General features: G+C 45.0%; 1 long non-coding RNA gene across 1 annotated transcript in view; it reads right to left on the reverse strand.

Annotated features, from left to right (window-relative positions):
• LOC309828737 overlaps positions 1–17,439 on the reverse strand; it is a 76,081-nt gene that overhangs the window by 45,384 nt on the left and 13,258 nt on the right. The window lies entirely within an intron of this gene.

The raw sequence follows: 17,439 nt of genomic DNA on the forward strand, positions 1-17,439 counted from the left end.
ATGCTGCTGGGAGTGATACAGTGTTGGTGGGGGGGGCTGATGCAGGAGAGAGGGGAGAGAGTGGTGAAGCTACTTCTTAAGGTGGAGAGAGGGGATGGGATCTAGGGTTTAGGGGAAGAAGCTGGGTTTAGCTAAGAGTAGGGACAATTACAATTACTTCATATATAATATGAAGGAAAATAGAGTACATGGGCAACGGATCAGGTAATTGAGTAGATCTAGTGGTGGGAACTTATGAGAATTCTCATCTAAATCTTCTAATTCTCAGGGAAGTCAAGGTAATCAGCTGAGGGTGAGGTTGGGGGAGGCCACACTGGAGGTCCAAAAAGAGAGGTAAAGATATAAAATCATTATCTAGGGGAAGAAGGGCGTGAGTGGAAGAGAGAAAAGAAGGATGATTACTGACCAGCACTTACTTGGGGTTTCAATATTCACATGGATTTAGAGGAGGCCAGTCAGCACTTTCAGTTCCCTGAATTATATCTGGTGTGTTTTGTTTTGTTTTGTTCCTGTTTGTTCATCTTGGTCCTTCTTAATTTTGCTGTTACTTTTGCAGAAACGTCTGGTGGCTAGTTGTTGCCCATTCATAATTGAAATGAGGGGCTGGGTTAATTAATATAGGTAACTGAAGACACACTCTTCTGACAAAAAGCACCCTCCAGCGCTGACTTGACTAAATGGAAAAAGGTCCAGAAGCAGACACTTCTCTTGGTCAAGTTTCAGAACCAGGAATGAAGAGGATTTGGTATGAAAAAATAAATGGTAATAGCAGTCAAAGTTGTCACCTGCAAAAGAAAGAGTATCAGAAGGTCACCAGCAACCCCGGGGGCTAGAAGACAAAAACCAAACCTTCAGAGTTCTAGAATTCCAGACCCTGCCAATTACCGGATGCAGCACGAGGGTGGAATAAACACACCCTTCGTTGTATCAATACTTAGAATGTATTCCAACAAAATAAGGGAATAAATGGAGAAGGTTCTTGGACAGAGGTTTACCTTTTTTTTTTTTCTTCGCCCTGCCATGAGGCTTGTGGGGTCTCAGTTCCCTGACCAGGAACTGAACCCAGGCCACGGCAGTGAAAGCCTGGAATCCTAACCATTAGGCCACCAGGGAACTCCCATAAGGCTTACTTTTAATTACTCCTAGTTGCACACCTTTCCTGAGGTTTGAATGTCTTTACTTTGTGAATTTATTAGTTTTACAACACTTTTTGTATAAACAAGGGCTTACTGTTTACCTCTCAGATCATCAAACTTCTAAACACTACAGCTTCTCCCCTTTCTTTTCCCACATGGCTTGAAGTATTGGAAGAACAGGTATGCTTACTTCCTTATTCATTTTTCACACCAAACCTCTTCCTTTTTCATATTATCAGAAGTATTTAGACTTAACTATAAATAACCAGTTTCATTGTTCATCATTGCTCCATACATAAATGTCTCTTTATTATAGAAGCTTGCCTCATTTTAATTTATTTTTCTTTGGGCTGAATTATATGGTATAATTTCTAAAGTTACACATTTTCTTCATCCTATCTCTAAAACACTTAGCTGATTTCTATTATTAAATTAAAAGAGGGCATATATCCTGGCTGTTTAGTAGAATTCATAGAAATGCACACCCCAGGAACTAAACGTAACCGGCAATATCGAATTCCATGAGCTACACTCCATGGGAGCACTAATCTTAACTATAACCATAAATGTCCTAGCAGGGAATACTTAACACTGAAGGCTAAACCCTAATCGTATCCCAACTCTAATCCTAGACTAAATAAAACAAAGCACTACAACTTACCCTAAGCCCAATACCCTACCCTAACCTAAATCTTAACCTCAACCTTAATCCCAATGCTGTATTTTTAAAACAGGAGATTTTGGTACCTATGTAAAGTGGTTTATCAAAATAGTGAGTAGAGAAAGAATCTCCTTCCACTCTCCTTGTTGCCCCCCTGCTCCAGTCCCCGGCCTCCCACTGTCCCCTCACTTTCTTCAGGTCTTTACTCAGATGTCACTGTCCACAAAGCGTTTAGGACCAACTGCACAGTTAGGGAGAACAGTCCCCAAAGAGACCACCCTCACTTCTGACAACAACTGCAAGTTCAGGGGTCTCCCCCTAACCATCGTCAGGTTTGATAATTTGCTAAAACGACTCACGGAACTCAGTGAAAGCTGACAAAGTCATGGTTAAGGCTTATTACAGGAAAGGGATACAAATGAAATCAGCCAAGGGGACAGCACAGGGCAGAGCCCACGGGGGGTCCAAACAGACACTCCTCATGGCTCTCTGTGGAGCCATGGATGATGCGTGACCTCCTCCCAGCTACAAAATGTGACAATACACAGAGCACTGTCAACCAGGGAAGGTCACCCAAGCCTTGTGTGTCCAGGGTATTTAGTGGGTTTTCGTCACGTGCTGCTCATGTAGCTGACCTGCAGTCGCCAGCCCCTCTCAAAGGGCGGCCAACAGCTTTAGTCTCCAGCTGACCTGGAGCTCAGAACTCAAGTGTGACCCAAAGTCCCCATCATAAATCACACTGTTAGACTGTCCAGTGGCCAAACCCTCCCTCCCTGCCCTCAGGCAAACAAAGACACTCCTACAGGGGCCTAGAGACACCAACCAGGAGACGAGGAAAAGGCCAGACTCCCCCTTTGGGTGAAGTTAATTCTTCACCACATACCTTCTCAGTGTGACCCTCCCAATTTAAACATGCAACTTCTGCCCCAAGAATCCACGTCACCACTTATCACCATCAGGCATAAAATTCATTTTACTTGATTGATTATCGTCTTTCCTCTCCATTAGGAATGGAAGCTCCACGGGGGTGGGAATTTTGTCTGCTTTATTCACTGCGTGTTCACTGTGTCACCTGCTTCTAGAACTGCACCATCCAATACTGAACCAACTAGCCACTTATGGTGAGTGAGCACCTGACTAGTAGCTAGCCCAAATTAAGTGTAAACTACACACTGAATTTTAAAGGCATCGTATAAAAAAAAGGATGTAAAAAATTCCACTGATACTTTATTATATTGGTTATAAGTTGAAATATATTGGGGACATATTGGGTTACATAAAATATATTATTGAAATTTATTTCACCTTTTTCTATTTTGTAAGCTTATTTAATGTGGCTACTAGAAAATTTTAAATTACATATGTGGCTCCAATCTGAATCTCACTTTATATACATATATAAGTAAAATTTACTATTTTTATATATATATACACATATGTATGTTTATACATCAACACAGATCTAGAAGAGATGTCAGCAAACGTTTTCTGTAGAGCATCAAAAAGTAAATATTTTAGGCTTTGTGGGCTATATGGTCTCTGTTCAGCTCTGCCATGATAGCACAAAGGTAGCCATAGACAATATTTAAACAAACACATGTGGCTGTGTTCCAATAAAACTGCATTTATAAAAACAAGCAGCTGCATAACTTGGCCTGTGGGCCACAGTTTATGCACTCCTGATCTAGAACATTGTTTAGTCCATAGTAAATATTCAATAGATATTTGTTGGGCGAATGAATAGAAAGAAGGCTAAAGTGACAGCACAGTGAGCCTGGGAGCATGGTTAATGCCGAAGGTAATCAGTGGCCAGAAAATGTAGACAACTCAGAAAAGCTACCCCAGCTCCAGAGCTCCTCATAGGATTGGCCGCTGTGATCCTTGTTGTGCCTGCAACCTTTGTTGCAACTGCACTGCAATTCAAGTGTCAGCTCCACTCCTCACAGGAGTACATCTCCTATCCCTCTCCCACCAGTACTGATCCCCTAAGCACTCCCCCAAAAACTTCTGGCATGCAAATCTGCATCTTAGAGCCTGCGTCCTAGGGAACCTGACCTGCAACAGCTGATACCAGGAGCGGTCTGAGAAAGCAGACTCTGGACATGGGATTTTGGAGTTGATTATCTATCAGCTGACTGGCAGCGAGAACCCCATTGCTGGTTGTAAGTTAAGAATGCATAGCCCCTGGCAAGCTGTGGCAGTGCAAATGTTAAAACTGTAAGTGGTGGTGAACTGGGATGATATGTGGAGGAAGAGGATGCGCTGATGGGTGCAATGTATCAGGACTTTAGAGGGTGCATATAGTTATTACAGGGGCAGTGGAAATGAAGGCTGCTGCTGGAGCCATTGAAGCATCAGAGAAAGACAATGCCAAGGGTGAACGCCAGGGGTCAGCATATAGAAATCTCATATCCTGTATCCAGAGGGCAGAAAAGGCTGGAGGGCCAGTGTAGACAGGGAAAACAGTAAGCAGGCCTTTGCTTCAACCCAGGCAAGGGATGGAGCTGGCTTGGCCCAGGATACCAGTGGCACAACTGGGAAGTGGTCAGATCTTGGCTGCATTTTGAAGATAAAAGCAACATAATTTGCTATGGTGTTTGCATTAGTTTCCTATTGCTAGTATAACAAATCACCACAAACATAATGGCTTAAAACAACACAGATTTGTTCTCTCACAGTTCTGAAGGTTGGAAGTCTGAAAAGAGTCTTTGGGGGCTAAAATCAAGATGCTGTTAGGGCCGCTTCTTTCTGGAGGCGCTGGGGGGAGATTCTGTTCCCTTGCCTTTTCCATCTCCTAGGGGCTGCCTGGATTCCCTGGCTTGTGGCCCTTTCCTCCATCTTCAAAGCACATCACTCCAACTTCTGCTTCCATCCTCACATCTCCTTTCTCTGACTTTGACCCTCCTATCTTCCTTGTGATTATATTGTGACCACTTCAATAATCCAGGATAATTTCCCCATCTCAGAATCCTTACTGCAATCACATCAGCAAAGTCTCTTTTGCCGTGTAAGGTAACATGTTCATAAGTTCCAGGGATTAGGATGTGGATGTCTTCAGAGGGCCATTGTTAAGCCTACCACAGGGTAGGATGCAGGGGTGCTAGAAAGAGAAGAGTCAAGAATGACCTTAACAGTCTCCCAAGGCGATAGAAATAAAAACAAAAATAAACAAATGGGACCTAATCAAACTTACAAGCATTTGCACAGCAAAGGAAACCATAAAAAAAAAAAACGAAAAGACAACCTACGAAATGGGAGAAAATATTAGCAAATGATACAACAGACAAGGGCTTAATCTCCAAAATATACAAATAGGTCATACACCTCAACAACCAAAAAACAAAAATCCAATTGAAAAATGGGCAGACCTAAATATGTCTTCCAAAGAAGACATACAGATGGCCAGTAGGCACATGAAAAGATGCTCAACATCACTAATTATTAGAGAAATACAAATCAAGACTACAATGAGATACCACCTCGCACCAATCAGAATGGCCATCATTAAATAGTCTACAAATAACAAATGCTGGAGAGGGGGTAGAGAAAACGGAACCCTCCTACACTGTTGGTGGGAATGTAAGTTGGTGCAGCCACTATAGAAAACAGTATAGAGGTTCCTCAGAAAACTAAAAATAGAATTACCATATGATCTAGCAGTCCCAGTCCTGGGCATATACCCAGGCAAAACTCTAATCCAAAAAGATACATGCACCCCTATGTTCACAGCAGCACTACTCACAATAGCCAAGTCATGGAAGCAACCTAAATGTCCATGGACAGATGAATTGATAAAGAAGATGTGGTACATGGACTTCCGTGGTGGCGCAGTGGTTAAGAATCCACCTGCCAATGCCGGGGACACGGGTTTGATACCTGGTCCAGGAAGATCCCACATGCCATGGAGCAACTAAGCCTGTGCGCCACAACTACTGAACCTGTGCTCTAGAGCCTGTGCGCCACAACTACCACAACTACTGAGTCCACGTGCTGCAACTACTGAAGCCCGTGCACCTAGAGCCTGTGCTCTGCAACGAGAAGCCACCACAATGAGAAGCCCGCACACTGCAAAGAAGAGTAGTCCTCACTCGCTGCAACTAGAGAAAGCCCGTGCACAGCAACAAAGACCCAATGCAAACAAAAAAAAAAAAAAAAAAACAAGTAAAAGATGTGGTACCTATATACAATAGAATACTACTCAGCCATAAAAAAGAACAAAATAATGCCATTTGCAGCAACATGGATGCAACTAGAGATTATCATACTAAGTGAAGTAAGTCAGAAAGAGAAAGACAAATACCACATATCACTTGCATGCAGAATCTAAAATATGGCACAAATGAACCTATCTACAAAACAGAAACAGACTCACAGACATAGAGAACAGACTTGTGGTTGCCAAGGGGGAGGGAAGGACTGGGAGTGTGGGATTAGCAGATGTAAACTATTACATATAGGATGGATAAACAACAAGGTCCTACTGTATAGCACAGGGAACTATATTCAATATCCTGTGATAAACCATAATGGAAAAGAATATAAAAAAAAGAATGTATGTGTATAACTGAGTCACTTTGCTGTACAGCAGAGATTGGCATAACATTGTACATCAACTATACTTCAATAAAAGAAATAAAAATAAAAAAGAATGACCACAATGTTTGGAGGCTGGAGCATCTAGAAGGATGGGTGGCCATGACCTGAGATCAGGAAGACACAGGCTCAGAGATTCAGGCAGTTCTTCTTTAGAAGCTAAGTCCTTCCACCTCTCCCCCCAGAGGCTTCCCTGTGTTAAAAGATACTTTTCAGAAGGTAAAACCATGACTCTCATTACAGAAGTAAAAATGAACACATGTTGAGGAATTTATTTTACTCATATGATCTGAGAAAACCAGGCAGATGTTATAACCGATTCTAAGGAAAGCTCAAAACAGCACAAATTTATATGGTAAAGGAATGTTGAGATGAATTACAAATGGGGACAAAAATGAACAAGGCTAGAACCTGAAGACCCAGAAAGGTATGTTGCAGATGGTGCATAGTTATCTACTAAAACACGGAATTTTTTCTACACCTGATTCTCCTGTCAGAATACTCAACATGTAAGTCTCAGGTGGGAGCAGGAGCACCTGAGAATGAGAAGGTGGGTTTGACATCTAACAAGATCCAACAAAAGACAACAGGAAGAAAAACAAAAATGACACATATCAACACAAACATTTTGCATTGGATTCATTATAATACTTTTTGACTGGTTAGTATTTCTTTGTAGAGAAGTTGTTATAGCCTAAGGTTTGTGTCTCCCCAAATTCGTATGTTGAAGACCTAACCCCAATGTGATGGTATTTGGAGGTGTTTCAGTTTAGATGAGGTCATGAGGATGGAACCCCATTGATAGGATTAGTGTCCCTATAAGAAGAGGTAGGGAGACCAGAGCTCTCTTTCTCTCTCTCCCCCGCACCATGTGAGGACACAGGGAGAAGGTGGACATTTGCAACCTAGGAGGTGGCTTTCACCAAAGAACCAAATCAGCAGATGCCTTGATCTTGGACTTTCAGCCTCCAGAACCGTGAGAAATCAATTCCTGTTGTTTAAGCCACCTAGTCCATGGTATTCCATTATGGCAGCCCAGCTGACTAATACAGAAGATGTTGTTTTTTTTTTTTTTTTTTTGGTCCAGTCACTATGTAATCAGCCACCCGGTAACATTTTACATTCCACTCAAATACAATTAGACCAGACTGAATGAAAACAAGTGTCATTCACCCACTTTCCTAGCCATTATTGCTTTGGAACCAAGAAAGTATTACTTTTGTGCAGCTGCTCCCGAGCGCACATGAGACCTTCACTGTCGGTGACTAAACTGGAGGTACAATTATTTGTATAAATAAGTAATAAATTTAGTGGTATCCTCTCTTATATGTTCTTTTTTTCCCCATCCCTTCTTCTAGTCCAATTAACACGCATGGGAGAGAGGGAGGGAGAGAAGGAGTGAACACTTTGCTATACAGTGACATTGGCAGAGCAAGAGGACACACTCCAGGACAAGATAGAAAATCTTACACAGTCACCCATATCTTGTCAAAGAAGAATGTGTTGGGAGGAAAAAATTTCCCTCTACCAGCTTAGGTTCAGTGGTGGGGGGCCTGTGAATTAACTAACAAAAGACAGATTAACAGGAGAGAAGACCAAGTTTATTTACCAGAGAGGCTTCAGATGAATTGGCTCCCTGCATGTCCAAAGATAAAGGTTTATAAACCCACTTAACGACTAGAAAGGAGGGAGAAAGGTTTTCTGTGGAAGAATAAATGGAAGGTAGGACAGTTTCAGATAAAGTTTGTTTAAGCAATTACTCATCCCTGTGATAGTGGTTAGTCTCCCTTCTGGCTGTAAACCTGCCAGAGAGGATTTATACCAACTGTATTTTCCAGGAGGTCCTGCTTAAATCTACAAAAGAAGTTGAGATCAGGTTTTTTTCTGTGACTGCTGTTTGTTCAGATGTTTTTAGCTCAGCAACTAACAAAGGATTAATCTCCAAAATATACAAGCAGCTCAATATCAAAAAAACAAACAACCCAATCCAAAAATGGGCAGAAGACCTAACTAGACATTTCTCCAAATACAGATTCCCAACAAACACATGAAAGGATGCTCAACATCACTAATCATTAGAGAAATGCAAATCAAAACTACAATGAGGTATCACCTCACACCAGTCAGAATGGCCATCATCAAAAAATCTACAAACAATAAATGCTGGAGAGGGTGTGGAGAAAAAAGAACCCTCTTGCACTGTTGGTGGGAATATAAATTGATACAGCCACTATGGAGAACAGTATGGAGGTTCCTCAAAAAACTAAAAATAGAACTACCATACGACCCAGCAACCCCACTACTGGGCATATACCCTGAGAAAACCATAATTCAAAAAGAGACGTGGGCTTCCCTGGTGGCGCAGTGGTTGAGAGTCCGCCTGCTGATGCAGGGGACACAGGTTCGTGAGAGGCCCGCGTACCACACACAAAAAAAAGAGAGACATGTACCACAATGTACATTGCAACACTATTTACAATCGCCAGGACATGGAAGCAACCTAAGTGTCCATCGACAGATGAATGGATAAAGATGTGGCTCATATATACAATGGAATATTACTCAGCCATAAAAAGAAACGAAATTGAGTTATTTGTAGTCAGGTGGATGGAACTAGAGTCTGTCATACAGAGTGAAGTAAGTCAGAAAGAGAAAAACAAATACCGTATGCTAACACATACATATGGAAATTTTAAAAGAAAATGGTTATGAAGAACCTAGGGGCAGGACGGGAATAAAGACTCAAACCTACTAGAGAATGGACTTGAGGACACGGGGAGGGGGAAGGGTAAGCTGGGACGAAGTGAGAGAGTGGCATGGACATATACACACTACCAAATGTAAAATAGATAGCTAGTGGGAAGCAGCCGCATAGCACAGGGAGATCAGCTCCGTGCTTTGTGACCACCTAGAGGGGTGGGATAGGGAGGGTGGGAGGGAGGGAGACATAAGAGGGAAGAGATATGGGGATATATGTATAGCTGATTCACTTTGTTATAATGCAGAAACTAACACACCACTGTAAAGCAATTATACCCCAATAAAAAATTATAGATAATATAAATAAATATTAAAATATATAAATAAATGATTAAAATAAAATAAAAGATTATTTTAAAAGAATCCTCATGCCGCTGAGCTGAATTTTGAATCCCTACAGGTGCAAAACCATGCGGGATCTTAGTTCCCCAGCCAGGGATTGAACCCGTGCCCCCTGCAGTGGAAGTACGGAGTCCTAACCATTGGAACACCAGGGAACTCCCAAGAGGGTTTCTTGAAGGAAAGGGCTGTTCTTCCTTCCGCCTCAAGTCTGATAGGGGGGCTTCAAGGGAGCATGACCTGAATTCCCTGGAGCTGACTGGGGTGCAAGTGTGAAGCGGGCCACTAAGGTCTGCTGTGAGCCCCACCGGCAGGGCAGATAGAGACAGGTCACAGAGTCGACCTGAGGTTGTGTCACCCTGATCAGGGGATGGTGCACCCTCAGGTGGTGTCTCCAATGCTGAGCAGCCCACGAGAGGAAGAGCCAGCATCTGGGCATCTGACTGCCCCCCAGAAGGCACCACCAACACTTTTTCTGCACCTGTATCTCTCCTCCCTCTCCTCCCGTCACCTAAATGAGGCTGGAGTGACATTGTGAACCGGTGAAGGGTAAAGAGGGCTGAGAATAGGGAGAGGGAATAGTGAGGAAGCCAGCCACACCTCCCTTCCCCACTGAGTTTCCAAGCTGAACCAGGGCAGCCTGCTGGGGCCCCACCAGCTCACCTCCCCTGCTGCCCAGTTTGCCCTTCAAGTGTTCTGACCCTTCCAGACTCTTAAGTTCAGAAGTAGGCCAGGAGAAGAGATAAAGGTGGAAGCTGGACTGTCTCTAATGACCCAGCCTCAGAAGTCATAAAGTATCCTTTCTACTCACCTGAATTCTAGGGGATGGCACAGAGACTGCTTTCTCTCAAACTGGAGGAATGTCACATTCGCAGTATAAGGAATTCATATAGGACGGGAGATACTGGACTAGCCATCTTTGGAAAATACATCCAATCTGTCCCATGAATAAGCAAACACATCAGAGTGGTGGACCCAGTAAATGAACTCAAGTTTTGTTAGTACCTTTTGTTCAAAGAGGAAGGAATATACGTCACACATTCTAGAAAGTTTCTCCTGCAACTTGGAGAAGATAAAAGCTTTGTTGATAAAGAGGGTTGATTGACAGTTATGAGAATAATTCACTTATTTGTGTAATCTGCCTCTTTAACAAAAATGCAGGCTCTGTGAGGAGCTCTAGATAGATAGGTAGTTAGACAGGTAGATAAATTCTCCAGTGCATAACTCAGAGCCCAGTACATAGTAGCTGTGCAAAAAATTCTTATAGAATAAATAAATGAAATGACGAAATGCAGTGCCTGGACTTCTGAGATGAAGTGTCACTTGATGAGGTGCTGCCACCTTCTGGTCACTGGGGACCTTGCCAGCCATTTCCAACATTCCATTTCCCCATCTGCCTTCGGAAGGATGCACCCATCTCTTGCCATCACCTTTCTCAGTTTACAGGGCGCTTTCCTGATAGCTGATTGGTTTGGGTTTTAACAACAACCCTGACTCCTATGTTGATTCCCATTTAACCAGTAAGAACCGTGAAGACCAGAGGAGTTATTTACCAGAATTCTCTCTCCCTGGTCTCCACATGCTCACCCCGAGCCCCGCTCAACCCTCCAAGGCCTGGTGTGGCTTCCTCCACTGCACTGTGGCTGTTCTGGCCAAAGTCTTCAAGGGCACCCTCGTGGAATCCAGCAACCCCTTCCCCTCCATATCTCACTCTGTACAGCACTGTACACTGTCAATCTCTTCCCTCCTCTAAGTACGTCCTTCCCTCAGCATCTTCCATTAACTAACTCCTCCCCGGATTTTCCCCTGCCTCCCTGGCTGCTGTTTCTCCTCTGCTACCTCTCTACAGTCCACCTTCCCCAGGGCTGTCCTGAGCCCACTTCTCCTCACAGACTCCTGGGAGACCACCTCCCTCAAAGCCTCGATTCCCGCTTGCACACAAGTGGCCCACCAGGTCTCTGTCACCAGCCCAGTCTTCTCTCCCACCTCCAGATCCGTTCATCCAGCCCCTGAAGACGGGCTCTGCCTGGAGACCCTGCACCTCACGCCCATCTTGTCCGAAGTCAAGCTGTGGTCTCCCCTCTCTGCCAACCTCCCTGCCCTTCCCCTCACGCCCATCACCCAGCCTAGGGAATGGCACCCCCACCCACTCACTTCCCCAAGACAGAAGGCTGGGGACCACCCCTGAGTGCTCCTTCCCCTCACGGCGGAGTCCACTGAATAGTTGTCAGTCTGCTCCCTCAAACCAAGCACCAGGCACTCAGGCATCTTTTAGCTCTTTTAGGTCTTGTCTAGTCTACGCCCTCGGCATCCCTCGGACCAGCCCCTCCTCCCCTCCTCTCTGCCACCATTAACATCTTCATCATTCAGAACCTGGGCCACTATGACAGGCCCTCATCACCAGCCTCCTGTGACCCAAATTGCCCCTGGTTAAAACCCTTCAGGATGGGGCCTAAACTCCTTGCCTGGCATTCACAGATTAGCCCTGCCTGCCACCCAAGACCAACCTCCACCCTCTGCCCATCCACCCTGCCCTCAAGTCACACCATGCACACCTCTGTGCCTCTGCCCATTCTCTTCCCTCTGCCTGGAATACCTTTCTTTCATCTGCCTATATCTAAAGCATCTCATACCCACTGTACAGACACGGAACCTGAGGCTCAGAGCACTAACATAACTTGTCCAAGGTTGTAGAGCTGGGAAGTGGTGGAGATGAGGAACCAAAGGAGGACGGTCTGAAACCTGCTCCTTTCACTCCAAAGCATCCAGGCGCTGCTGCAAGCCTCAGTTTCCCCAAGTGTAAAATGCGAGGAAGGAAAGACTCTGGGCTCTTCCTGCTCTGACTTCTTCCCTAACCAGGATTTCTTGATTTGGGGATGCTCTGAAGCTCTCTGGTGGTGACCTGGGGGTACTAAGCACCACTGCCTAGGATCCCCTAGCCAGCCACTCAGTAGAGAATGCTTGGGCCAAGCTCTGAGCTGGCTGGGCTATGTTACAAGTGGACAGACATGGTCTCCTGCCCTCCCTCCCTCAACTGCTCCAGTTTCCATTCTCTATTAGTTTTCTGTAGCTGTGTGGCAAAATACCACAAACTCAGTGGCTTAAACAATACCCATTTGTTAGCCTAGTTTTGTAGGTCAGAAGTCTGGCACAGCAGGGCTGGCTTCTCTGCTCAGGGAATCCTAAGGCTGAAACTAGTCCTCATCTGGAAATCAAACTTCTGTTCCAAGCTCATTCAGGCTGGTGACAGAATTCAAATTAAAAAGTTCTGCTGTATGAAAGACAATGTCAAAAGAATCAGAAGATGAGGCACAGACTGGGAGAATATATTTGCAAAAGGCATATCAGATAAAGGACTGTTATCCAAAATATACAAAGAACTCTTAAAACTCAACAATAAGAAAACAAACAACCCAATTTTAAAAATGAGTCAAAGACCTTGACAGACATCTCATCAAAGAAGATACACAGATGGCAAATAAGCATATGAAAAGATGCTCCACATAATATATCATCAGGAAAATGCGAATTAAAACAACGAGATATCCCTACATGCCTATAGAAATGGCCAAAGTCCAGAACATTGACAACACCAAATGTTGGCAAGGATGTGGAGCAACACGAACTCTCATTCATTGCTGGTGGGAAGGCAAAACTGGTACAGCCACTTTGGAAGACAGTTTGGCTGTATCTTACAAAACTAAACATACTCTTACCATTCCATCCACCAAGCATACTCCTTGGTATTAACCCAAAGGAGTCAAAAACGGATGTCTACACAAAAACCTACACACAGATGTTTACTGCAAATTTATTCATAATTGTCAAAACTTGGAAGCAACCAAGACATTCTTCAGTAGGTAAATCAATAAACTGTGGTACATCCAGCCAATGGAATATTATTAAGCCCTGAAAAGTCATGAAAGAACCTTAAATGCATACTACTAAGTGAAAGAAGGTAATCGAAAAAGGCTATGTACTATACGATTCTAACTATATGACATTTTTTGAAAGACAAAACTATGGAAACAGCAAAAAGATCAGTGGTTGCCAGGGGTTAGAGGGGAGGGAGGGATGAACAGGCAGAGCACAGAGGACTTTTAGGGCAGTGAAACCACGCTGAATGATTCCATAATGATGGATACATGTCATTATACATTTGTCCAAACCCACAGAATGTACAACACCAAAAATGAACTCTAATGTAAACTATGGACTTTGAGTGACAATGATGTGTCAATGTAGGTTCATTGATGGTAACAAATGTACCATCTGGTGGGGATGTTGATAGTGAAGGAGGCTGTGCACTGTGTGGGGGCAGGGGGATCTATGAGAACTCTGTACTTTGTGCTCAATTTTGCTGCAAACCTAAAAACTGCTCAAAAAAAAACAAAGTCTATTTCAAAGAAAAAAATATACACTGGATTTGGAAGGTTCAATTCAAAATAAAGAATGTAAAATATCTCATTAATAATTTTTATTGATACATGTACATATGATAATGTTTTGGAAATTTGAGTCAGATAAAATATAATATTAAAATTAATGTCACTTTTTTCTTTTTTCTTTTTACAATGTGGCTACTAGAAAATTTTAAATGCCTTATGTGGCTTGCATTGTTTTTCTACCGGGCAGCACTGGCCTAAATCTTCAAAGCAACTGCATGACATAGGCACATTATTATCTCACAGGTGGGAGAAGTTAATGTAGCAGACGCTGCTAGTGCCCCCGGATCCCTCACATCTCCCAGGGGTCACTTGCAGCTTCAGTGCACAGTCCCTGTACAGGCTCACAGAGTCCTAACCTCAAACATGTGCATCTCTCTGCCTGAGGGGCAGACCAGAAGTCCAGGGTAGCTAGTGCTTCTGGGACCAGCCCTCAACCAGTGGGGTGAGGAAGGGTGGATAAATACCCCAGCTTCCTCACCCTGGGTGAGGCGTGTTCTACACCAGCTCCCAAAGGGTCCCCAGTGGTATCCAGTCTCAGCTGTCCACAGAAGTAATCTGCTTTCCTTCCCCTCCTCGCTTCTTTACTCCCTCACCACCTTCCTCCCCTCCCAGTGAAATCACTTGCACCCAAATGCTCCTATCAGGCTCTGCTATTGGAAGATCCCAAACGAAGACACTAGAATACAGACAGCTGGAAGACTCTCAGAGGTCGTATAAATAGGAAGAGACAGGCTGGTGATTTGATACCAGCAGTCTGACACCAGATCCCACACTCAGAAACCACACCTCGCTGCCCCTCATGCCACAGCCATGACATTCCTATGCGAGGAGGGTAGAGACTGTGCCCTCAAATCTGTCCAGCTTTGAGCTGACCCCCAAGCAGAGCAGGAAGTGCCTTCTCTAGGTTCAGATGATTTTGTCAAGAGGCTGAGCCGACCTGTCTCCTGCAGCCCTGGAAAGGACCCAGCCTGGCCTGCCCAGAGCTGTGCCTTGACACCGTGTCTGCTTCCCAGCTGGAGGGAAGCCAGGACTGCCAGCCAGTGCTTTGAAGGGCACTCATCTTTGGACCAAAAGGACACACTGGGATCTGGGACTTGGGAAAGCTGGGGGTGGCGAGGATCCAGGGGAAGATATATGGAGCTTACTCATTAATTTAGCTTATATATGCTGGGCACTGTGGCAAATGTGTTCTCTGTGTGTGTGTGTGTGTGTGTGTGTGTGTGTGTGTGTGTGATAAGTGTGTATTCCTCACAGCAACCTTCTGAGGTATACACTATTATTATGCCCATTTTATAGGTGAGGAAACTGAGGAACAGAGAGGGTAAGTAACTTGCCAAGGTCACACAGCTAGTAAGTATCACAGATAGGATTCAAATTTAGGCAGTCTGGCTCTTAACCATTCCTGCATTCTGACTCTCCTGAAACTTCTGGTGAGTCTACTGCCAGCTGCTCACTCTGAGCTCTGCCTGAGTACCAGTTCTCCTGGGAGACAGGCATGAACTTCTGACGAATCCCCAACTTTAGCAGAGCCCCACTCACTTAGAGGAATGGATTGACAGAGGAATGTGCCCTCAAGACTGGAAAACAGTAAGCTCCAGAAGGGGGGCTGTAATCACTGGAAAACGACACGCTTCCCTCCTACCCCCTCCCCCAGGGCCCCTCTGCCTTTTGACAGAGATCAATTAATAAGCACAGCCATTCAACCTCAGTGTAATTATTTATTCCCAGCCTCGTTCCCCAAATGATTTGAGGGGGCTTAAAAAGATAAATTCACAGCATCTCCACCAAAGATATTCTGATAAATAATGCCTGGTTCATTGCCTTAATGGCCTTGTCACTGACACCCTGATGGTGTGATACTGTTAGATCATTACACATAGGGTGACCAGCTCATCCTGGTTTTCTTTGAACTTTCCCAGTTTTAAAACTGAAAGTTCCTTGTTCTGGGAAACCCCTCAGACAGGCAACAAGGACAGTTGGTTACCCTCATTACACAGGATACAGCCCACAAAGTCTACTTGCTAGAAGACTAAAAATTTAGCTCTGAGCTTCCTCAGAGCCAAGGCAAAGAGGGAAACACTGGGACTTCCCTGGTGGCACAGTGCTTAAGAATCCGCCTGCCAATGCAGGGGACACGGGTTCGAGCCCTGGTCCAGGAAGATCCCACATGCTGTGGAGCAACCAAGCCCGTGTGCCACAACTACTGAGCCTGCACTCTAGAGCCCGCGAGCCACAACTACTGAGCCCACGTGCTACAACTACTGAAGCCTGTGTGCCTAGAGCCCGTGCTCCGCAACAAGAGAAGCCACTGCAATAAGAAGCCCGTGCACCACAACAGAGAGTAGCCCCCGCTTGACACAACTAGAGAAAGCCTGCGAGCAGCAACAAAGACCCAATGCAGCCAAAACTAAAAATAAATTAAAAAAAAAACAGAAAACGAACAAAAAAAATCAGGTGGTCATAAAAAGCCTTTCTTAATATTGAGATCTAAGAAATTTCTACCATGAGTTATCACACTTGTGGTGAGTACAAAAGTGGGTTCCTTCTAGGTGCTTTTCTTACATATGTAGTAACAGCAGGCCCTTCCATAGCACATGCCATGTGCTAAGCGCTCTCACAAAACCTTCTCATACGTGAACTCATTCAAGTCTCAAAACCACTCTAGAAGGCAGGCACTGAGGCTCCTCTTTCCTTGGCCTGAGAGGACGCACGTCTCCCTGCTCTTTCCAGGGAGAGCCAGGAGTCCACGGAGTAAGAGGAGGGGCAAGGAAAGCAGCAAGAGGGAAGAAGCCAGGGATGGGGGCTTCCAGATGCCCCTCTCCCCTCCCCCAGGCCAACACTGCCTGCCTGACATTGACTCAATGGAAAGAGTGAGCAGTGCCTGGTGTCACTCCCTGGCACCAGAGGGCATGCCGGATGTCAGAAGATCCTGTTCTGCCAGGTAACAGAACGCACCTGCAGGGTCTGCAACACGGAGCCCGGGCAAAATGCCTCCTTCGCGTGTGCTCTGCGTGGTCCCCTGACGCCCCTTACCACACCGCCCTTCCATGCCAAAATGCCGAGATCTCTTGAGCCTACTAAGCCCCTTGGACTCTGGGCAGAAAAGGAGGGGGCAGGCGTGACCCCCCCCCAGTCCTTCTGTGACTGGGAAGCTGATGACTCCAGGGTCAGAAATAACCCCAGAGTCAGCTCCCCGTGTGCTGCCCCTCCCCTCCCCTCCCCTCCATTCCCAGAAAGCCTGGGCCCTGAGTCAGAGGCAAGAGCCTGAAAATAAACAAGGACCCAGATAATCTGCTGTGAACACCACAGAACCACGCTGTGGAATTCCCTGATAAATCAGGGACCCAGTGAAGAACTGAGGCCTGGAAACACGTCTTTCCCCCAGATCCAGCTGCGTGTGCTCAGGGCCAAATATACCTGTGCTGTGGAGGGATAGAAGAGAGAGGGGAAATCTTTAGTGCAGAAGGAGCCGGGGAGAAGGAGTGCTGGGCCTTACTCTCAG

Source organism: Grampus griseus (assembly GCF_964374135.1).
Source record: "Grampus griseus genome assembly, chromosome: 10".
NCBI lineage: Eukaryota > Metazoa > Chordata > Mammalia > Artiodactyla > Delphinidae > Grampus > Grampus griseus.